Below are 21,232 nucleotides of genomic sequence, written 5' to 3' on the forward strand. Positions count from 1 at the left end.
ACTTAGTATATAATAATTTTGCCAAAAAATAGAGTCAATGCTCGATCTCTGAATATTAGCAGGTTTGGGCCTGGTTAGTACATGGATGGGAGACTGCCTGGGAATACCAGGTGCTTTAAACTTTTTGGAAAATTTCACGATTTATATAATAATCTTGCAAAAAAAAAAAAAAAAAAGTCAATGCCCGATCTCTGAATATTAGCAGGTTTGGGCCTGGTTAGTACATGGATGGGAGACTGCCTGGGAATACCAGGTGCTTTAAACTTTTTGGAAAATTTCACGATTTATATAATAATCTTGCAAAAAAAAAAGAGTCAATGCCCGATCTCTGAATCTTACCAGGCTTAGGTCTGGTTAGTACTTGGATGATAGACTGCCTAGGAATACCAGGTGCTTTAAGCTTTTGGGTTTTCTTTCCTACTTATATAATATACTGGCGATTAGATGGGCTGCTCTTTAAATAGCCCTCTCTTTGCAGCATTTTTCGCTTACAGCCATACCAACCTGGCTATGCCCGGTCTCGTCTGCTCTCCGAAGCTAAGCAGGTTTGGGCCTAGTTAGTACTTGGATGGGAGACCGCCTGAGAATACCAGGGGCTGTAAGCTTTTTGGAAACTTTTCACTTAGTATATAATAATTTTGCCAAAAAATAGAGTCAATGGCCGATCTCTGAATATTAGCAGGTTTGGGCCTGGTTAGTACATGGATGGGAGACTGCCTGGGAATACCAGGTGCTTTAAACTTTTTGGAAAATTTCACGATTTATATAATAATCTTGCAAAAAAAAAAGAGTCAATGCCCGATCTCTGAATCTTACCAGGCTTAGGTCTGGTTAGTACTTGGATGAGAGACTGCCTAGGAATACCAGGTGCTTTAAGCTTTTGGGTTTTCTTTCCTACTTATATAATGTACTGACGATTAGATGGGCTGGTCTTTAAATAGCCCTCTCTTTGCAGCAGTCTTCGCTTACGGCCATACCAACCTGGTTATGCCCGATCTTGTCTGCTCTCGGAAGCTAAGCAGGTTTGGGCCTGGTTAGTACTTGGATGGGAGACCGCCTAGGAATACCAGGTGCTGTAAGCTTTTTGGAAACTTTTCACTTAGTATATAATAATTTTGCCAAAAAAAAGAGTCAATGCCCGATCTCTGAATATTAGCAGGTTTGGGCCTGGTTAGTACATGGATGGGAGACTGCCTGGGAATACCAGGTGCTTTAAACTTTTTGGAAAATTTCACGATTTATATAATAATCTTGCAAAAAAAAAAAAAAAAAAAAAAGAGTCAATGCCCGATCTCTGAATCTTACCAGGTTTAGGTCTGGTTAGTACTTGGATGAGAGATTGCCTAGGAATACCAGGTGCTTTAAGCTTTTGGGTTTTCTTTCCTACTTATATAATGTACTGACGATTAGATGGGCTGGTCTTTAAATAGCCCTCTCTTTGCAGCAGTCTTCGCTTACGGCAATACCAACCTGGCTATGCCCGATCTCGTCTGCTCTCGGAAGCTAAGCAGGTTTGGACCTGGTTAGTACTTGGATGGGAGACCGCCTGGGAATACCAGGTGCTGTAAGCTTTTTGGAAACTTTTCACTTAGTATATAATAATTTTGCCAAAAAATAGAGTCAATGCTCGATCTCTGAATATTAGCAGGTTTGGGCCTGGTTAGTACATGGATGGGAGACTGCCTGGGAATACCAGGTGCTTTAAACTTTTTGGAAAATTTCACGATTTATATAATAATCTTGCAAAAAAAAAAAAAAAAGTCAATGCCCGATCTCTGAATATTAGCAAGTTTGGGCCTGGTTAGTACATGGATGGGAGACTGCCTGGGAATACCAGGTGCTTTAAACTTTTTGGAAAATTTCACGATTTATATAATAATCTTGCAAAAAAAAAGAGTCAATGCCCGATCTCTGAATCTTACCAGGCTTAGGTCTGGTTAGTACTTGGATGAGAGACTGCCTAGGAATACCAGGTGCTTTAAGCTTTTGGGTTTTCTTTCCTACTTATATAATATACTGGCGATTAGATGGGCTGCTCTTTAAATAGCCCTCTCTTTGCAGCATTTTTCGCTTACAGCCATACCAACCTGGCTATGCCCGGTCTCGTCTGCTCTCCAAAGCTAAGCAGGTTTGGGCCTAGTTAGTACTTGGATGGGAGACCGCCTGAGAATACCAGGTGCTGTAAAATTTTTGGAAACTTTTCACTTAGTATATAATAATTTTGCCAAAAAACAGAGTCAATGGCCGATCTCTGAATATTAGCAGGTTTGGGCCTGGTTAGTACATGGATGGGAGACTGCCTGGGAATACCAGGTGCTGTAAGCTTTTTGGAAACTTTTCACTTAGTATATAATAATTTTGCCAAAAAATAGAGTCAATGCCCGGTCTCTGAATATTAGCAGGTTAGGGCCTGGTTAGTACATGGATCGGATACTGCCTGGGAATACCAGGTGCTTTAAACTTTTTGGAAAATTTCACGATTTATATAATAATCTTGCAGAAAAAAAAAAAAAAAAGTCAATGCCCGATCTCTGAATATTAGCAGGTTTGGGCCTGGTTAGTACATGGATGGGAGACTGCCTGGGAATACCAGGTGCTTTAAACTTTTTGGAAAGTTTCACGATTTATATAATAATCTTGCAAAAAAAAAAAAGAGTCAATGCCCGATCTCTGAATCTTAGCAGGTTTAGGTCTGGTTAGTACTTGGATGAGAGACTGCCTAGGAATACCAGGTGCTTTAAGCTTTTGGGTTTTCTTTCCTACTTATATAATGTACTGACGATTAGATGGGCTGGTCTTTAAATAGCCCTCTCTTTGCAGCATTTTTCGCTTACAGCCATACCAACCTGGCTATGCCCGGTCTCGTCTGCTCTCCGAAGCTAAGCAGGTTTGGGCCTGGTTAGTACTTGGATGGGAGACCGCCTGGGAATACCAGGTGCTGTAAGCTTTTTGGAAACTTTTCACTTAGTATATAATAATTTTGCCAAAAAATAGAGTCAATGCCCGATCTCTGAATATTAGCAGGTTTGGGCCTGGTTAGTACATGGATGGGAGACTGCCTGGGAATACCAGGTGCTTTAAACTTTTTGGAAAATTTCATGATTTATATAATAATCTTGCAAAAAAAAAGAGTCAATGCCCGATCTCTGAATCTTACCAGGCTTAGGTCTGGTTAGTACTTGGATGAGAGACTGCCTAGGAATACCAGGTGCTTTAAGCTTTTGGGTTTTCTTTCCTACTTATATAATGTACTGACGATTAGATGGGCTGGTCTTTAAATAGCCCTCTCTTTGCAGCAGTCTTCGCTTACGGCCAAACCAACCTGGCAACGCTAGTGAGCCACACAGGAAGTGAGTTGGCAGTTTGTAGTAGGCAGTAGGTGAGAGAGGCTCACCTTGTGTTTTTTGTTTTGTTTTATCTGCGTAAAGATTTATTTCTTTTGCAACTTATTGATTTTTGTTTGTTATAGTTTTTATACTTCCCAGCAGCAGTTTGCTGTCTGGGGAGAAATTTTTATTTTTTTTGAAAAATGGATGGATTACATGGCAAAGAAGTGGACATGGCAGGAGGAAGACGAGTGCTAACAGACAAAGAAATGGATAAAGAACAACGAGATGGACAAGGACGAATGGATTATAACAAGAGGATTTACTCTAAAGAGGCTACAGTAATTGTTGACATGGCGGATCAGAGAGATGCAAGAGCAGAGGACATTATCAAAGCAGTGAACGAAAGGATTGGAGGAGGAAAGATTCTAGCAGTCAGACCAAGGCAAGTAAAAGAATATGAAATTACACTGATAAACAGGGAGGCGTGCGATGGATTAGATGAAGGATTAATGATAAAAGGAAAACTGTGTGAGATTCGACAACTGAAAACAAGGGAGTATGTGGTTTCTTTCATACATTTGCCAGCCTATATTGAGGACTCTGACATTTTAATTAAATTACAAAATTGGGGCGTAACACCTGTTTCAGACATCATAAGAAGAATGTATCCAGGCACAGACATTGCGGATGGTACAAGGTACCTAAGGGTGAAATTTCCTAAAGAAGTAGTGTCTCTGCCATACAGTACAAAGTTTGATACGGAGGAGGGAACACAGTATTTCAGGATCATGCATGATCGTCAGGTTAAAACCTGTCGATTGTGCATGAATCCGGGACATGTGTTCAAAGACTGTCCAGATTTTAAATGTCATCAGTGCAATGGCCAGGGTCATTACGCAAGGGATTGCGATGCAATTAAGTGCCCGGATTGCAGAAAGGTGATCATAAGATGTGAGTGTTGGATGGAGAATGAAATTCAAAATAAAGAGTCAGAAGGTGTGGGAGGGCGAATGTCAAAAGAAACTGAATTACAAAATGGTGGAGAGAATGAGGAAGAGGATGGTGTGAATAAAGAGGCTATTGTGGAAAATAAGAAGGAATTGGAAGAGAAAAGGCTGGAAGGAGAAATGGACAAAGGAATATTGACATCACAGGAAGTAACACAAGGGGTATTGGAGGAAATGGAGAACCAAGGATTAAAAGAAAAGGAGGAGGAAATGCAAGAGATAACTGAAGAGGAGAAAGAAATGGAATTGGAAGAGAAAAGGCTGGAAGGAGAAATGGACAAAGGAATATTGACATCACAGGAAGTAACACAAGGGGCATTGGAGGAAATGGAGAACCAAGGACTAAAAGAAAAGGAGGAGGAAATGCAAGAGATAACTGAAGAGGAGAAAGGAGTGGACAGAATGGATGATAGAAAGGACAAAAGGGTGACATTAAGAAGGAGAACCCTTAAGGTAATACCAAATGTGAATGTGGCCAGAAAAAAAAAGACATTTTAGGGAAAAATACAATAAGGGGAAACATTTGTTTGAGAATAAATTTCAAGTGTTGAGGGAAGATGAGGAGGAGGAGGTAGACTAAGAATACAATGTTTGGTTTAAATTTGTATTATTATTTATTATTATAATGTTTTTATACATTGTATCATGGTTTGCTAATGCCTTAATTGTAATTCATAAAGAAAAATGGAGATAAAAGGTTATTTATTGAATGTAAAGTGAAATAAATGTGTTTGGTGTTTAGAGAAATGGCTTTTATCAAACCTGTGGCAAATAATTATTGTTTTTGTTTGTTATGCTTCTGTGGAAAATGTGTACAATGTTTTTAATGAAATATTTTAAATTTGTTAATAAAAAAAAAAAAAAAATGCCCGATCTCGTCTGCTCTCGGAAGCTAAGCAGGTTTGGGCCTGGTTAGTACTTGGATGGGAGACCGCCTGGGAATACCAGGTGCTGTAAGCTTTTTGGAAACTTTTCACTTAGTATATAATAATTTTGACAAATAATAGAGTCAATGCCCGATCTCTGAATATTAGCAGGTTTGGGCCTGGTAAGTACATGGATGGGAGACTGCCTGGGAATACCAGGTGCTTTAAACTTTTTGGAAAATTTCACGATTTATATAATAATCTTGCCAAAAAAAAAAAAAAAAAAGTCAATGCCCGATCTCTGAATATTAGCAGGTTTGGGCCTGGTTAGTACATGGATGGGAGACTGCCTGGGAATACCAGGTGCTTTAAGCTTTTGGGTTTTCTTTCCTACTTATATAATGTACTGACGATTAGATGGGCTGGTCTTTAAATAGCCCTCTCTTTGCAGCAGTCTTCGCTTACGGCCATACCAACCTGGTTATGCCCGATCTCGTCAAACGATGGCAAACGATACTGGATTTGGCGGAGAGACACGATCAGTAAATGTCACTGGACTGGGAAATCGACTACGAGCTGGCTATGGAAATAACCAAGGTACGATGGACAAATTTCTTGAGAGAAAATATCTAAAGGAGGCTACAGTGATTGTGAACGTAGAGAATGTGATCGAGGTGAGAGCAGAGGATATCATCAAGGCTGTATCAAAACAATGTGGACACGGGAAAATCCTGGCACTAAGGCCAAGACAAGGAAAAGAATATGAATTAACAATGGAGAAAGAAGAAACATGTGACAAACTGATTGATGGACTGATGATAAAAGGAGTGAACTGTGAGGTAAAAAATTTGCAAAACAGAGATTATGTTGTTTCCTTCATGCACCTGCCCGTCTTTATTGATGACAAAGAAATTATAGGTAAATTGGAAGGATGGGGAGTTAATCCCATTTCACAGATAAAAAGAAGATGTTACCCGGGCACTGACATAGAAGACGGAACAAGGTTCCTAAAAGTGAGATTCCCCAAAGATGTCGCATCTTTGCCATACAGCACAAAGCTGGAAACAGCAGAAGGGCAGCAGTATTTTAGGGTGATGCACAGCCATCAGGTGAAGACCTGTAGGCTGTGCATGAGCCCTGGACACCTGCTGAAAGACTGCCCAGATTTTAAGTGCCGGAAGTGCGAGGAGAGGGGACATTTTGCAAGAGATTGCAATGCTGTCAGATGCCCAGGGTGTCAAGAAGTTTTAAATAAATGTGAATGTTGGATGGAAAGAGAGGAAGGAGGTATGGAACTTCAGTTGGACGGACAGGTGCATGAAGGAAACAGCGAGGTGGAAAGAGAAACTGATGAAGGACAAGAGGAAGGCGGATTGCAACAAGAAGAAACAGAAGGAGGAGCGAGCAACAGAGAGGAAGAAGGAGAAAAAGTAAATGATGCAGACGAGGAGCATACAACAGAACAGGACACTCAATGGACGGAAATGGAAATATCGGACAGTTTTAAAAATCTTTTAGATGGCATGGACGGAGATGGACATAGAATGGATGATCAAAACAAAGAAATGGACAGTGGAGAAGAAACGAGGATGGATAACATGGAAAAAGACAGAGAGGAGAGAGGACAAATAAGAAGGCGAACATTAAAGGTAAAACCAAATGTGGAAAATGCTAGAAAAAAGATAATGACAATGGGCGGAGTGAAAATTGTAAACAGATATGAAGTGTTAAGTGGGTTGGAGGGAGAAGATGGAAAGTAATGTTTGTTATGTATTTATTTTTCTTTTTAATGGTCTTAAGTTGTGTTACTTTTAATGCAAGGGGACTGATGGACATGGGTAAATTTGAAAAAGTGAAGGAAAAATGCCAAGGCGAAGATGTTATTGTTTTACAAGAAACAAATTGGAAAGAGAGTGTGATGGAGGACTATAAAAAGAAATGGGAAGGGGATATTTTATATAACAATGGGGATGGAAGGCTTGGAAGAGGAGTGGCTTTTTTAATAAGGAAAGATGTTTTTAATTCAAGTAGGGTAGTGTATAAAGATAAGATGGGGAAATGTATGGTGGTTGAAGTAAATTGTGAAGGACGTGAACTGATTTTAGTCAATGTACATGCGCCAACAGAGGAGAAGGAAAAGAAAGATTTTTTTTATGTTTTAAGAAATATCATAAACAAGTATACGGAAATAATAATGATAGGGGATTTTAACACAGTTTTTAGTAAACAAGACATGGCAGAAGGAATGGTTTTTAAAAATGACAAGGGGAGAAAATAATTAAAAGCATTAATGGGAGAAAAGGATATCATCGATGTGTGGAGAGAAAGAAATGAAAAGATAAAAGAATTTTCAAGGAGGCAAATAGTGGGGCAGTTTGTGTGTGAAACAAGAATAGACTTTATTTTATGTACAAGAAATGTGGAGAATTTTATAAAAAAGATTAAGTATGAAGAAACAAGTTTTAGCGATCACAAGTTTTTATTTTTTAAAGTAGACTGGAGTAAAGTGCAAAGAGGGCCGGGAGTCTGGATTTTAAATACAGAGGTTTTAAAGAATGAAGATTATGTTTTAAGTATAAAGGAGATAATTGAAAAGGAAAAAGAAAATGAAATGTATAGTGAGGATAAGCGAATGTGGTGGGAGAACGTGAAATATCTGGTAAAAAAGTTTACAATAACATATTGCAAATTAATTAATAAATGTAAGAAAAATAAGGAAAGAGAGCTAAGAAAAAATTTAAATGAGGAACTGGATAAGGCAGAAAAAAGCATAGAGAAAATAAAAGAAATAGAAGGTAGACTGAAGGAAATGGAAGAGGAGAAATATGAAGCTGCAAGATTAAGAAGCAAAGCAAAATATACAGTGGAGGGGGAGAAGTGCACAAAATTTTTCTTTGATCTAGAGAAAAGAAAAGGGAAAGCAGACATGATTAACCCTTTCGAGTCGATTAACGCATATATGCGTTTTGAGTCATTTTCACCTGATAACCCTGAAAAGAACTTAAATTACACTCTCAGTTTTAATCGTACAGATAAGAGCAATACATCTATCGAATCTGTAAAGGGTCTAGTTTTTTTTTTGGATACAGACATAATAACAAAAAACCTTTGTGCACTTATAAAATAAAGATAACAAACAAGGTGCGCTGTCTACAGTCTTTATCTCCGCTGATCGTCATGTACAAACATTTCATTAAAATGAAGTGTAACTCCGTGAATACTCAACGAAGAGACATGAGAGAGATATCTATAGAAAGCCTGGAATGTCTACTTTTAAACTAAACAAGTGCTGCCGAAAACAAATATTCTGAGATAAAGTAATCCATATGAAAACAACGCAATGTCTGTTTTTCATATCTCCGCTCATTATATCTAATGTGACCACGCCCCCGCGCTTAACGCGCTATTCAGATTCAAACTGAAGCGCGCGGCTTGAATACGCCCACACAGAAGAAAAAGCAGCGAGACTATTCTTCAAGTTTTTATTTTATTTTACTGTTTGCTTCGCGATGAGAGGAATAAGACATAATTCACCCCAAAAAGATGTGATGTGGTTGAGGATTTGAGAAATGGATTTGCTCAGAAAAAAGAATGAAGCGCTTTATTCAGCAGAGATCATAAACATGAGTAAGTCTCTTTTTATTTATTTGTACTAGTTTTCACATAACGTGTAAACATTTTACTAGTTAGACTTTTTCCAAATACTTTTTCCAAACTATAATTCCTGACTAAATGTATAATCAAGTGAAACATTATGAAGTTTCAATAACAATATACAATACTATACCATTCAAAAGCTTGATGTAAATAATATAAATGTGACAAAAAGATATAACTCTAACAAATGTCAAAACAATGCAATTCTTTCGATTTATTCCCCCTAAAAAAAACTGAAAAATATTATCAGCTCTTTTCAACATTAATAATATCAATAATAATGATAATAAATGGGGTTTATTTGGTAGAAAATAAGATTGTTAAAAGGATTTCTGAAGGATTGTGTGACTAGAGAAAGGATGCCAAAAAATTTGCCCTCAGAGTGGCACAGTTGAATGAGAGGCTCATTATGCAGCTCATTATGCAGGCCTTTGTCTTCTCAGGTGTAAATCACAATGATATTCATGATAATTGACGCCTACTCGCATATGACTTTTACCAACAAAAAGTGTTTTAGAAAATTTAAATCAATATATTGTTTTCTGTGAGTGAGTAAACAAGATGATTTTCACATCATTCAGAAAGAAAAATTCTAGGCTACAAGCTCCAGTTCTCAACTTTTCCGGCAACCAATTTTATGTATGTGTTTTATTGCCTTATTCAAGTGATTTAACATTTTTAGTTTTTCACTAACCATGCATAACATTTTTTTTCTCAAAAATACAATCATGTACATGCATGCATTTCACATATTATTATAGCCCAGTTTGTGCTGATTACAGTGATATTAGACTTTACCCATTTAGATATTTATAAGAAACTGAAAAAAAGCACAAATGTCAGGGCATGACAAAACTTCTCAAGGCCCCAAAAATACCCTTAGACTCCAGAGGGTTAAAGAAATAAGGGGCAAAAATGGGAGAATAGTAGAAGAAAATGCAGACATTTTAGAGGAAATAAAATCATATTATGAGAACTTATTCTGTACAGAGGGGGTAAAAGAAGGAGAAAAAGTGGAATTACTGAAGCAAATAAAAGCCAGAGTAGGAGAAGTGGATAAACAAGAGTGTGATGATGAAGTAAGAGAAGAAGAAATAAAAAGAGCAATAATTGGGTTAAACAAGAGGAAAAGTCCAGGGATAGATGGGTTGGGGAGTGAGTTTTACATTGTTTTTAAAGATGTTTTAACAACTATCTTAAAAGAAGTATTTGACGAGATTTTTAGGAAAGGTGAGATGAACGAAAGGATGGGAATGGGATTAATGAAGCTGATATATAAAAGGAAAGGAGACAAAGTGGAGTTAAAGAATTATAGGCCTATAACAATGCTTAACACAGATTTAAAGATTTTATCAAAAATTTTAGCTAACAGATTAAAAGAAGTGATGCCCACAATAATTCAAACAAACCAAGCTTACAGTATTAAAGGAAGAGACATTGCAGATACAACAATGAGCATAAAAGATACCATAAGATATATTAATGAAAAGAAGAAAGATTGTTTTATAATCAGTTTGGACTTTGAGAAGGCTTTTGACAGGGTAGAGCATGATTTTTTATTTGGGGTTTTGGATACTTTTGGTTTTGGACGGAATTTTATTAAATGGGTTAAGATTTTATATAAAGGTGCTGTAACGAGAGTTAAATGTAATGGGTTTTTAACAGAGTGTTTTAAATTAACAAGATCAATTAGACAGGGCTGCCCGTTGTCGGCACTTTTATATGCTTTAGTTGCGGAACCACTTGGGTTAATGGTAGAACAGGAAGGGAGAATAAAAGGAATAGGCATAGAGGGAGGAGAGAATAAAATATTTCAATACGCTGATGATACTACGCTATTGCTGCAAGATTTGTTGAGTGTAAGGGAAGTGATGAAAATAGTACAATCATTTTGCAGGGGATCTGGGGCTAAAGTGAATGAGGATAAAACGGTATACATGAGATTTGGGCGAAGTGAGGTTTTAACTGGGCACTTTAATTTTAAGGAAATGAATGAAATAAAGATTTTAGGTGTTTTAATGGGGAGGGATGAAACCAAAGCAGAAGGAATTATGTGGGAGGAGATGTTAGGAGGGATCGAGAGAAGGTTAAATTTTTGGAGATTAATGTCCTTAACTTTGAAGGGGAGGGTTTTAATTTTGAATGTTTTAATGGTTTCTAAGTTATGGCATATTTTATATGTGGCTTCAATGCCGTTCTGGACAGAAAAAAGGCTGAAAAAATGTTTTTTAGATTTTTATGGGAAGGAAAGCCACCGAGAATTGCATATAACACTTTAATAGGAGTAATGGGGAAGGGGGGGCTAGGGCTAATGGACGTGGAGCAAAGAAAGAACAGTTTAAGGGTGAAAATCATAAGCAAATATCTAGACGAAGGAAATAAAGCAGCATGGGAAAGAACAATGGGGCATTTTTTAAACAAGTGTAGTCATTTTAATCTGGGGGACAACATTTTATGGATGAAAACAAAAAATTGGATGACGGAGGGGATGCCAGAATTTTATAGAGAACTGATGGGAGCATGGGGAAAATTTTTAGATAATGTGCATTTTAAGCCACAAGGTAGAGAGAACATTTTAAATCAGCCTTTATTCTTAAATAACTGCATTTTAAATCAAGGGAAGCAGGTTTTTTTAAGAAGTGGTGGGATGTGGGAATCATGAAAGTCAGAGATGTTTTATATGAATTCAAAGAGGGTTTTTACCAGTTCAATACATTGTGGATGTGATGGAGGAGGCAAGAGATTACAAACAAATATGATTTAATTAAGAATGCTATACCTAAAGAATGGATAAAGAGAATTGAAAATATGGAAGAAGAAGATCAAGGAAAAGATGTGTATGTAAATATGGGGGGGAAATTGTGTGCTTTTAAAGAATGTAAAGTTAAAATGTTTTATTGTTTTTTTAGAGATGTGGTTTTCAAGAAACCTGTTGTAAATGAATATTGGCTACAGATGTTCAATGATGTAACAGAAGAAAAAATATGGGGGAATATAAAGGGGAAAATTGTACAGACTAAATTGATGTATGGAATGTGTTCAGGAGAAAAGTTGAAAAATATGTTGAATGTCTGTTTTATTATTTTAAGTTGGAGGAAACGATTGATGTCTTTTATAATATTTTTACTCAGGAGGTGTTAAAGGTTTTCAAAGAGCTGGGGATTGAATTGTCATTTTTAAAAGATTAAAATATTTAATGACTTCTTTTTAAATGTATGTAAGATGTCTGTCAATTCAAATTAGGAGTTTTGTATGTCAAAGAAATAATCTTATGTATTTTTGTATGTGAATAATTGATATGTATGTTTGAATTGATTAATTTCTTCAATAAAAAAAAAAAAAAAAAAAAAAAAAAAAAAGGCTATGCCCGATCTCGTCTGCTCTCGGAAGCTAAGCAGGTTTGGGCCTGGTTAGTACTTGGATGGGAGACCGCCTGGGAATACCAGGTGCTGTAAGCTTTTTGGAAACTTTTCACTTAGTATATAATAATTTTGACAAAAAATAGAGTCAATGCCCGATCTCTGAATATTAGCAGGTTTGGGCCTGGTAAGTACATGGATGGGAGACTGCCTGGGAATACCAGGTGCTTTAAACTTTTTGGAAAATTTCAAGATTTATATAATAATCTTGCCAAAAAAAAAAAAAAAAAAGTCAATGCCCGATCTCTGAATATTAGCAGGTTTGGGCCTGGTTAGTACTTGGATGGGAGACCGCCTGGGAATACCAGGTGCTGTAAGCTTTTTGGAAACTTTTCACTTAGTATATAATAATTTTGACAAAAAATAGAGTCAATGCCCGATCTCTGAATATTAGCAGGTTTGGGCCTGGTAAGTACATGGATGGGAGACTGCCTGGGAATACCAGGTGCTTTAAACTTTTTGGAAAATTTCAAGATTTATATAATAATCTTGCCAAAATAAAAAATAAAAAAGTCAATGCCCGATCTCTGAATATTAGCAGGTTTGGGCCTGGTTAGTACATGGATGGGAGACTGCCTGGGAATACCAGGTGCTTTAAACTTTTTGGAAAATTTCACGATTTATATAATAATCTTGCAAAAAAAAAAAAAAAAAAAAAAAAAAAGAGTCAATGCCCGATCTCTGAATCTTACCAGGCTTAGGTCTGGTTAGTACTTGGATGAGAGACTGCTTAGGAATACCAGGTGCTTTAAGCTTTTGGGTTTTCTTTCCTACTTATATAATGTACTGGCGATTAGATGGGCTGGTCTTTAAATAACCCTCTCTTTGCAACAGTCTTCGCTTACGGCCATACCAACCTGGCTATGCCCGATCTCGTCTGCTCTCCGAAGCTAAGCAGGTTTGGGCCTAGTTAGTACTTGGATGGGAGACCGCCTGGGAATACCAGGTGCTGTAAGCTTTTTGGAAACTTTTCACTTAGTATATAATAATTTTGCCAAAAAATAGAGTCAATGCCCGATCTCTGAATATTAGCAGGTTTGGGCCTGTTAGTACATGGATGGGAGACTGCCTGGGAATACCAGGTGCTTTAAACTCTTTGGAAAATTTCACGATTTATATAATAATCTTGCAAAAAAAAAAAAAAAAGAGTCAATGCCCGATCTCTGAATCTTAGCAGGTTTAGGTCTGGTTAGTACTTGGATGAGAGACTGCCTAGGAATACCAGGTGCTTTAAGCTTTTGGGTTTTCTTTCCTACTTATATAATGTACTGACGATTAGATGGGCTGGTCTTTAAATAGCCCTCTCTTTGCAGCAGTCTTCGCTTACGGCCATACCAACCTGGTTATGCCCGATCTCGTCTGCTCTCCGAAGCTAAGCAGGTTTGGGCCTGGTTAGTACTTGGATGGGAGACCGCCTGGGAATACCAGGTGCTGTAAGCTTTTTGGAAACTTTTCACTTAGTATATAATAATTTTGCCAAAAAATAGAGTCAATGCCCGATCTCTGAATATTAGCAGGTTTGGGCCTGGTTAGTACATGGATGGGAGACTGCCTGGGAATACCAGGTGCTTTAAACTTTTTGGAAAATTTCACGATTTATATAATAATCTTGCAAAAAAAAAAAAAAAAAAAAAAAAAAAAGAGTCAATGCCCGATCTCTGAATCTTACCAGGTTTAGGTCTGGTTAGTACTTGGATGAGAGATTGCCTAGGAATACCAGGTGCTTTAAGCTTTTGGGTTTTCTTTCCTACTTATATAATGTACTGACGATTAGATGGGCTGGTCTTTAAATAGCCCTCTCTTTGCAGCAGTCTTCGCTTACGGCCATACCAACCTGGCTATGCCCGATCTCGTCTGCTCTCGGAAGCTAAGCAGGTTTGGACCTGGTTAGTACTTGGATGGGAGACCGCCTGGGAATACCAGGTGCTGTAAGCTTTTTGGAAACTTTTCACTTAGTATATAATAATTTTGCCAAAAAATAGAGTCAATGCTCGATCTCTGAATATTAGCAGGTTTGGGCCTGGTTAGTACATGGATGGGAGACTGCCTGGGAATACCAGGTGCTTTAAACTTTTTGGAAAATTTCACGATTTATATAATAATCTTGCAAAAAAAAAAAAAAAAAGTCAATGCCCGATCTCTGAATATTAGCAGGTTTGGGCCTGGTTAGTACATGGATGGGAGACTGCCTGGGAATACCAGGTGCTTTAAACTTTTTGGAAAATTTCACGATTTATATAATAATCTTGCAAAAAAAAAAAGAGTCAATGCCCGATCTCTGAATCTTACCAGGCTTAGGTCTGGTTAGTACTTGGATGAGAGACTGCCTAGGAATACCAGGTGCTTTAAGCTTTTGGGTTTTCTTTCCTACTTATATAATATACTGGCGATTAGATGGGCTGCTCTTTAAATAGCCCTCTCTTTGCAGCATTTTTCGCTTACAGCCATACCAACCTGGCTATGCCCGGTCTCGTCTGCTCTCCGAAGCTAAGCAGGTTTGGGCCTGGTTAGTTCTTGGATGGGAGACCGCCTGGGAATACCAGGTGCTGTAAGCTTTTTGGAAACTTTTCACTTAGTATATAATAATTTTGCCAAAAAATAGAGTCAATGCCCGATCTCTGAATATTAGCAGGTTTGGGCCTGGTTAGTACATGGATGGGATTCTGCCTGGGAATACCAGGTGCTTTAAACTTTTTGGAAAATTTCACGATTTATATAATAATCTTGCAAAAAAAAAAGAGCCAATGCCCGATCTCTGAATCTTACCAGGTTTAGGTCTGGTTGGTACTTGGATGAGAGACTGCCTAGGAATACCAGGTGCTTTAAGCTTTTGGGTTTTCTTTCCTACTTATATAATATACTGGCGATTAGATGGGCTGCTCTTTAAATAGCCCTCTCTTTGCAGCATTTTTCGCTTACAGCCATACCAACCTGGCTATGCCCGATCTCGTCTGCTCTCGGAAGCTAAGCAGGTTTGGGCCTGGTTAGTACTTGGATGGGAGACCGCCTGGGAATACCAGGTGCTGTAAGCTTTTTGGAAACTTTTCACTTAGTATATAATAATTTTGCCAAAAAATAGAGTCAATGCCCGATCTCTGAATATTAGCAGGTTTGGGCCTGGTTAGTACATGGATGGGATTCTGCCTGGGAATACCAGGTGCTTTAAACTTTTTGGAAAATTTCACGATTTATATAATAATCTTGCAAAAAAAAAAAAAAAGAGTCAATGCCCGATCTCTGAATCTTACCAGGTTTAGGTCTGGTTGGTACTTGGATGAGAGACTGCCTAGGAATACCAGGTGCTTTAAGCTTTTGGGTTTTCTTTCCTACTTATATAATATACTGGCGATTAGATGGGCTGCTCTTTAAATAGCCCTCTCTTTGTAGCATTTTTCGCTTACAGCCATACCAACCTGGCTATGCCCGATCTCGTCTGCTCTCGGAAGCTAAGCAGGTTTGGGCCTGGTTAGTACTTGGATGGGAGACCGCCTGGGAATACCAGGTGCTGTAAGCTTTTTGGAAACTTTTCACTTAGTATATAATAATTTTGCCAAAAAATAGAGTCAATGCTCGATCTCTGAATATTAGCAGGTTTGGGCCTGGTTAGTACATGGATGGGAGACTGCCTGGGAATACCAGGTGCTTTAAACTTTTTGGAAAATTTCACGATTTATATAATAATCTTGCAAAAAAAAAAAAAAAGTCAATGCCCGATCTCTGAATATGAGCAGGTTTGGGCCTGGTTAGTACATGGATGGGAGACTGCCTGGGAATACCAGGTGCTTTAAACTTTTTGGAAAATTTCACGATTTATATAATAATCTTGCAAAAAAAAAAGAGTCAATGCCCGATCTCTGAATCTTACCAGGCTTAGGTCTGGTTAGTACTTGGATGAGAGACTGCCTAGGAATACCAGGTGCTTTAAGCTTTTGGGTTTTCTTTCCTACTTATATAATATACTGGCGATTAGATGGGCTGCTCTTTAAATAGCCCTCTATTTGCAGCATTTTTTCGCTTACAGCCATACCAACCTGGCTATGCCCGGTCTCGTCTGCTCTCCGAAGCTAAGCAGGTTTGGGCCTAGTTAGTACTTGGATGGGAGACCGCCTGAGAATACCAGGTGCTGTAAGCTTTTTGGAAACTTTTCACTTAGTATATAATAATTTTGCCAAAAAATAGAGTCAATGGCCGATCTCTGAATATTAGCAGGTTTGGGCCTGGTTAGTACATGGATGGGAGACTGCCTGGGAATACCAGGTGCTTTAAACTTTTTGGAAAATTTCACGATTTATATAATAATCTTGCAAAAAAAAAAAAAAAAAGTCAATGCCCGATCTCTGAATATTAGCAGGTTTGGGCCTGGTTAGTACATGGATGGGAGACTGCCTGGGAATACCAGGTGCTTTAAACTTTTTGGAAAATTTCACGATTTATATAATAATCTTGCAAAAAAAAAAAAAGAGTCAATGCCCGATCTCTGAATCTTACCAGGCTTAGGTCTGGTTAGTACTTGGATGAGAGACTGCCTAGGAATACCAGGTGCTTTAAGCTTTTGGGTTTTCTTTCCTACTTATATAATATACTGGCGATTAGATGGGCTGCTCTTTAAATAGCCCTCTCTTTGCAGCATTTTTCGCTTACAGCCATACCAACCTGGCTATGCCCGGTCTCGTCTGCTCTCCGAAGCTAAGCAGGTTTGGGCCTGGTTAGTTCTTGGATGGGAGACCGCCTGGGAATACCAGGTGCTGTAAGCTTTTTGGAAACTTTTCACTTAGTATATAATAATTTTGCCAAAAAATAGAGTCAATGCCCGATCTCTGAATATTAGCAGGTTTGGGCCTGGTTAGTACATGGATGGGATTCTGCCTGGGAATACCAGGTGCTTTAAACTTTTTGGAAAATTTCACGATTTATATAATAATCTTGCAAAAAAAAAAAAAAAGAGTCAATGCCCGATCTCTGAATCTTACCAGGTTTAGGTCTGGTTGGTACTTGGATGAGAGACTGCCTAGGAATACCAGGTGCTTTAAGCTTTTGGGTTTTCTTTCCTACTTATATAATATACTGGCGATTAGATGGGCTGCTCTTTAAATAGCCCTCTCTTTGCAGCATTTTTCGCTTACAGCCATACCAACCTGGCTATGCCCGATCTCGTCTGCTCCCGGAAGCTAAGCAGGTTTGGGCCTGGTTAGTACTTGGATGGGAGACCGCCTGGGAATACCAGGTGCTGTAAGCTTTTTGGAAACTTTTCACTTAGTATATAATAATTTTGCCAAAAAATAGAGTCAATGCTCGATCTCTGAATATTAGCAGGTTTGGGCCTGGTTAGTACATGGATGGGAGACTGCCTGGGAATACCAGGTGCTTTAAACTTTTTGGAAAATTTCACGATTTATATAATAATCTTGCAAAAAAAAAAAAAAAGTCAATGCCCGATCTCTGAATATTAGCAGGTTTGGGCCTGGTTAGTACATGGATGGGAGACTGCCTGGGAATACCAGGTGCTGTAAACTTTTTGGAAAATTTCACGATTTATATAATAATCTTGCAAAAAAAAAAAAAAAGTCAATGCCCGATCTCTGAATCTTACCAGGCTTAGGTCTGGTTAGTACTTGGATGAGAGACTGCCTAGGAATACCAGGTGCTTTAAGCTTTTGGGTTTTCTTTCCTACTTATATAATATACTGGCGATTAGATGGGCTGCTCTTTAAATAGCCCTCTATTTGCAGCATTTTTCGCTTACAGCCATACCAACCTGGCTATGCCCGGTCTCGTCTGCTCTCCGAAGCTAAGCAGGTTTGGGCCTAGTTAGTACTTGGATGGGAGACCGCCTGAGAATACCAGGTGCTGTAAGCTTTTTGGAAACTTTTCACTTAGTATATAATAATTTTGCCAAAAAATAGAGTCAATGGCCGATCTCTGAATATTAGCAGGTTTGGGCCTGGTTAGTACATGGATGGGAGACTGCCTGGGAATACCAGGTGCTTTAAACTTTTTGGAAAATTTCACGATTTATATAATAATCTTGCAAAAAAAAAAAAAAGAGTCAATGCCCGATCTCTGAATCTTACCAGGCTTAGGTCTGGTTAGTACTTGGATGAGAGACTGCCTAGGAATACCAGGTGCTTTAAGCTTTTGGGTTTTCTTTCCTACTTATATAATGTACTGACGATTAGATGGGCTGGTCTTTAAATAGCCCTCTCTTTGCAGCAGTCTTCGCTTACGGCCATACCAACCTGGTTATGCCCGATCTCGTCTGCTCTCGGAAGCTAAGCAGGTTTGGGCCTGGTTAGTACTTGGATGGGAGACCGCCTAGGAATACCAGGTGCTGTAAGCTTTTTGGAAACTTTTCACTTAGTATATAATAATTTTGCCAAAAAATAGAGTCAATGCCCGATCTCTGAATATTAGCAGGTTTGGGCCTGGTTAGTACATGGATGGGAGACTGCCTGGGAATACCAGGTGCTTTAAACTTTTTGGAAAATTTCACGATTTATATAATAATCTTGCAAAAAAAAAAAAAAAAAGTCAATGCCCGATCTCTGAATATTAGCAGGTTTGGGCCTGGTTAGTACATGGATGGGAGACTGCCTGGGAATACCAGGTGCTTTAAACTTTTTGGAAAATTTCACGATTTATATAATAATCTTGCAAAAAAAAAAAGAGTCAATGCCCGATCTCTGAATCTTACCAGGCTTAGGTCTGGTTAGTACTTGGATGAGAGACTGCCTAGGAATACCAGGTGCTTTAAGCTTTTGGGTTTTCTTTCCTACTTATATAATATACTGGCGATTAGATGGGCTGCTCTTTAAATAGCCCTCTCTTTGCAGCATTTTTCGCTTACAGCCATACCAACCTGGCTATGCCCGGTCTCGTCTGCTCTCCGAAGCTAAGCAGGTTTGGGCCTGGTTAGTTCTTGGATGGGAGACCGCCTGGGAATACCAGGTGCTGTAAGCTTTTTGGAAACTTTTCACTTAGTATATAATAATTTTGCCAAAAAATAGAGTCAATGCTCGATCTCTGAATATTAGCAGGTTTGGGCCTGGTTAGTACATGGATGGGAGACTGCCTGGGAATACCAGGTGCTTTAAACTTTTTGGAAAATTTCACGATTTATATAATAATCTTGCAAAAAAAAAAAAAAGTCAATGCCCGATCTCTGAATATTAGCAGGTTTGGGCCTGGTTAGTACATGGATGGGAGACTGCCTGGGAATACCAGGTGCTTTAAACTTTTTGGAAAATTTCACGATTTATATAATAATCTTGCAAAAAAAAAGAGTCAATGCCCGATCTCTGAATCTTACCAGGCTTAGGTCTGGTTAGTACTTGGATGAGAGACTGCCTAGGAATACCAGGTGCTTTAAGCTTTTGGGTTTTCTTTCCTACTTATATAATATACTGGCGATTAGATGGGCTGCTCTTTAAATAGCCCTCTCTTTGCAGCATTTTTCGCTTACAGCCATACCAACCTGGCTATGCCCGGTCTCGTCTGCTCTCCGAAGCTAAGCAGGTTTGGGCCTAGTTAGTACTTGGATGGGAGACCGCCTGAGAATACCAGGTGCTGTAAGCTTTTTGGAAACTTTTCACTTAGTATATAATAATTTTGCCAAAAAATAGAGTCAATGGCCGATCTCTGAATATTAGCAGGTTTGGGCCTGGTTAGTACATGGATGGGAGACTGCCTGGGAATACCAGGTGCTTTAAACTTTTTGGAAAATTTCACGATTTATATAATAATCTTGCAAAAAAAAAAAAGAGTCAATGCCCGATCTCTGAATCTTACCAGGCTTAGGTCTGGTTAGTACTTGGATGAGAGACTGCCTAGGAATACCAGGTGCTTTAAGCTTTTGGGTTTTCTTTCCTACTTATATAATGTACTGACGATTAGATGGGCTGGTCTTTAAATAGCCCTCTCTTTGCAGCAGTCTTCGCTTACGGCCATACCAACCTGGTTATGCCCGATCTCGTCTGCTCTCGGAAGCTAAGCAGGTTTGGGCCTGGTTAGTACTTGGATGGGAGACCGCCTAGGAATACCAGGTGCTGTAAGCTTTTTGGAAACTTTTCACTTAGTATATAATAATTTTGCCAAAAAATAGAGTCAATGCCCGATCTCTGAATATTAGCAGGTTTGGGCCTGGTTAGTACATGGATGGGAGACTGCCTGGGAATACCAGGTGCTTTAAACTTTTTAGAAAATTTCACGATTTATATAATAATCTTGCAAAAAAAAAAAAACAAAAAAAAAAAAGAGTCAATGCCCGATCTCTGAATCTTACCAGGTTTAGGTCTGGTTAGTACTTGGATGAGAGATTGCCTAGGAATACCAGGTGCTTTAAGCTTTTGGGTTTTCTTTCCTACTTATATAATGTACTGACGATTAGATGGGCTGGTCTTTAAATAGCCCTCTCTTTGCAGCAGTCTTCGCTTACGGCCATACCAACCTGGCTATGCCCGATCTCGTCTGCTCTCGGAAGCTAAGCAGGTTTGGACCTGGTTAGTACTTGGATGGGAGACCGCCTGGGAATACCAGGTGCTGTAAGCTTTTTGGAAACTTTTCACTTAGTATATAATAATTTTGCCAAAAAATAGAGTCAATGCTTGATCTCTGAATATTAGCAGGTTTGGGCCTGGTTAGTACATGGATGGGAGACTGCCTGGGAATACCAGGTGCTTTAAACTTTTTGGAAAATTTCACGATTTATATAATAATCTTGCAAAAAAAAAAAAAAGTCAATGCCCGATCTCTGAATATTAGCAGGTTTGGGCCTGGTTAGTACATGGATGGGAGACTGCCTGGGAATACCAGGTGCTTTAAACTTTTTGGAAAAATTCACGATTTATATAATAATCTTGCAAAAAAAAAAAGAGTCAATGCCCGATCTCTGAATCTTACCAGGCTTAGGTCTGGTTAGTACTTGGATGAGAGACTGCCTAGGAATACCAGGTGCTTTA

General features: G+C 38.5%; 15 non-coding genes and 5 pseudogenes across 15 annotated transcripts; all 20 read left to right on the forward strand.

Annotated features, from left to right (window-relative positions):
* Window positions 1-486: 486 nt before the first annotated feature.
* Window positions 487-605, forward strand: LOC113096831 (uncharacterized; annotated as a pseudogene).
* A 358-nt stretch (window positions 606-963) lies between these two features.
* LOC113096764 (5S ribosomal RNA) lies at window positions 964-1,082 on the forward strand. Its single transcript, XR_003288620.1, has one exon. It is a non-coding gene; the product is annotated as a 5S ribosomal RNA (ribosomal RNA).
* A 370-nt stretch (window positions 1,083-1,452) lies between these two features.
* Window positions 1,453-1,571, forward strand: LOC113096750 (5S ribosomal RNA). The gene has a single exon (XR_003288606.1). It is a non-coding gene; the product is annotated as a 5S ribosomal RNA (ribosomal RNA).
* A 498-nt stretch (window positions 1,572-2,069) lies between these two features.
* LOC113096841 (uncharacterized) lies at window positions 2,070-2,188 on the forward strand (annotated as a pseudogene).
* Window positions 2,189-2,828: 640 nt separating this feature from the next.
* Window positions 2,829-2,947, forward strand: LOC113096773 (5S ribosomal RNA). The gene has a single exon (XR_003288629.1). It is a non-coding gene; the product is annotated as a 5S ribosomal RNA (ribosomal RNA).
* A 10,170-nt stretch (window positions 2,948-13,117) lies between these two features.
* Window positions 13,118-13,236, forward strand: LOC113096779 (5S ribosomal RNA). Its single transcript, XR_003288635.1, has one exon. It is a non-coding gene; the product is annotated as a 5S ribosomal RNA (ribosomal RNA).
* A 363-nt stretch (window positions 13,237-13,599) lies between these two features.
* On the forward strand, window positions 13,600-13,718 carry LOC113096751 (5S ribosomal RNA). Its single transcript, XR_003288607.1, has one exon. It is a non-coding gene; the product is annotated as a 5S ribosomal RNA (ribosomal RNA).
* A 376-nt stretch (window positions 13,719-14,094) lies between these two features.
* LOC113096742 (5S ribosomal RNA) lies at window positions 14,095-14,213 on the forward strand. The gene has a single exon (XR_003288598.1). It is a non-coding gene; the product is annotated as a 5S ribosomal RNA (ribosomal RNA).
* Window positions 14,214-14,714: 501 nt separating this feature from the next.
* Window positions 14,715-14,833, forward strand: LOC113096800 (5S ribosomal RNA). The gene has a single exon (XR_003288654.1). It is a non-coding gene; the product is annotated as a 5S ribosomal RNA (ribosomal RNA).
* Window positions 14,834-15,191: 358 nt separating this feature from the next.
* LOC113096719 (5S ribosomal RNA) lies at window positions 15,192-15,310 on the forward strand. The gene has a single exon (XR_003288576.1). It is a non-coding gene; the product is annotated as a 5S ribosomal RNA (ribosomal RNA).
* A 363-nt stretch (window positions 15,311-15,673) lies between these two features.
* Window positions 15,674-15,792, forward strand: LOC113096720 (5S ribosomal RNA). Its single transcript, XR_003288577.1, has one exon. It is a non-coding gene; the product is annotated as a 5S ribosomal RNA (ribosomal RNA).
* A 499-nt stretch (window positions 15,793-16,291) lies between these two features.
* On the forward strand, window positions 16,292-16,410 carry LOC113096805 (uncharacterized; annotated as a pseudogene).
* A 503-nt stretch (window positions 16,411-16,913) lies between these two features.
* LOC113096801 (5S ribosomal RNA) lies at window positions 16,914-17,032 on the forward strand. Its single transcript, XR_003288655.1, has one exon. It is a non-coding gene; the product is annotated as a 5S ribosomal RNA (ribosomal RNA).
* Window positions 17,033-17,395: 363 nt separating this feature from the next.
* LOC113096760 (5S ribosomal RNA) lies at window positions 17,396-17,514 on the forward strand. The gene has a single exon (XR_003288616.1). It is a non-coding gene; the product is annotated as a 5S ribosomal RNA (ribosomal RNA).
* A 501-nt stretch (window positions 17,515-18,015) lies between these two features.
* On the forward strand, window positions 18,016-18,134 carry LOC113096806 (uncharacterized; annotated as a pseudogene).
* A 362-nt stretch (window positions 18,135-18,496) lies between these two features.
* Window positions 18,497-18,615, forward strand: LOC113096728 (5S ribosomal RNA). Its single transcript, XR_003288585.1, has one exon. It is a non-coding gene; the product is annotated as a 5S ribosomal RNA (ribosomal RNA).
* Window positions 18,616-19,116: 501 nt separating this feature from the next.
* Window positions 19,117-19,235, forward strand: LOC113096802 (5S ribosomal RNA). The gene has a single exon (XR_003288656.1). It is a non-coding gene; the product is annotated as a 5S ribosomal RNA (ribosomal RNA).
* Window positions 19,236-19,731: 496 nt separating this feature from the next.
* On the forward strand, window positions 19,732-19,850 carry LOC113096807 (uncharacterized; annotated as a pseudogene).
* Window positions 19,851-20,210: 360 nt separating this feature from the next.
* On the forward strand, window positions 20,211-20,329 carry LOC113096731 (5S ribosomal RNA). Its single transcript, XR_003288587.1, has one exon. It is a non-coding gene; the product is annotated as a 5S ribosomal RNA (ribosomal RNA).
* Window positions 20,330-20,703: 374 nt separating this feature from the next.
* On the forward strand, window positions 20,704-20,822 carry LOC113096743 (5S ribosomal RNA). The gene has a single exon (XR_003288599.1). It is a non-coding gene; the product is annotated as a 5S ribosomal RNA (ribosomal RNA).
* Window positions 20,823-21,232: the final 410 nt, after the last annotated feature.

This window comes from Carassius auratus, unplaced genomic scaffold, assembly GCF_003368295.1.
Source record: "Carassius auratus strain Wakin unplaced genomic scaffold, ASM336829v1 scaf_tig00216017, whole genome shotgun sequence".
NCBI classification, from domain to species: Eukaryota; Metazoa; Chordata; class Actinopteri; order Cypriniformes; family Cyprinidae; genus Carassius; species Carassius auratus.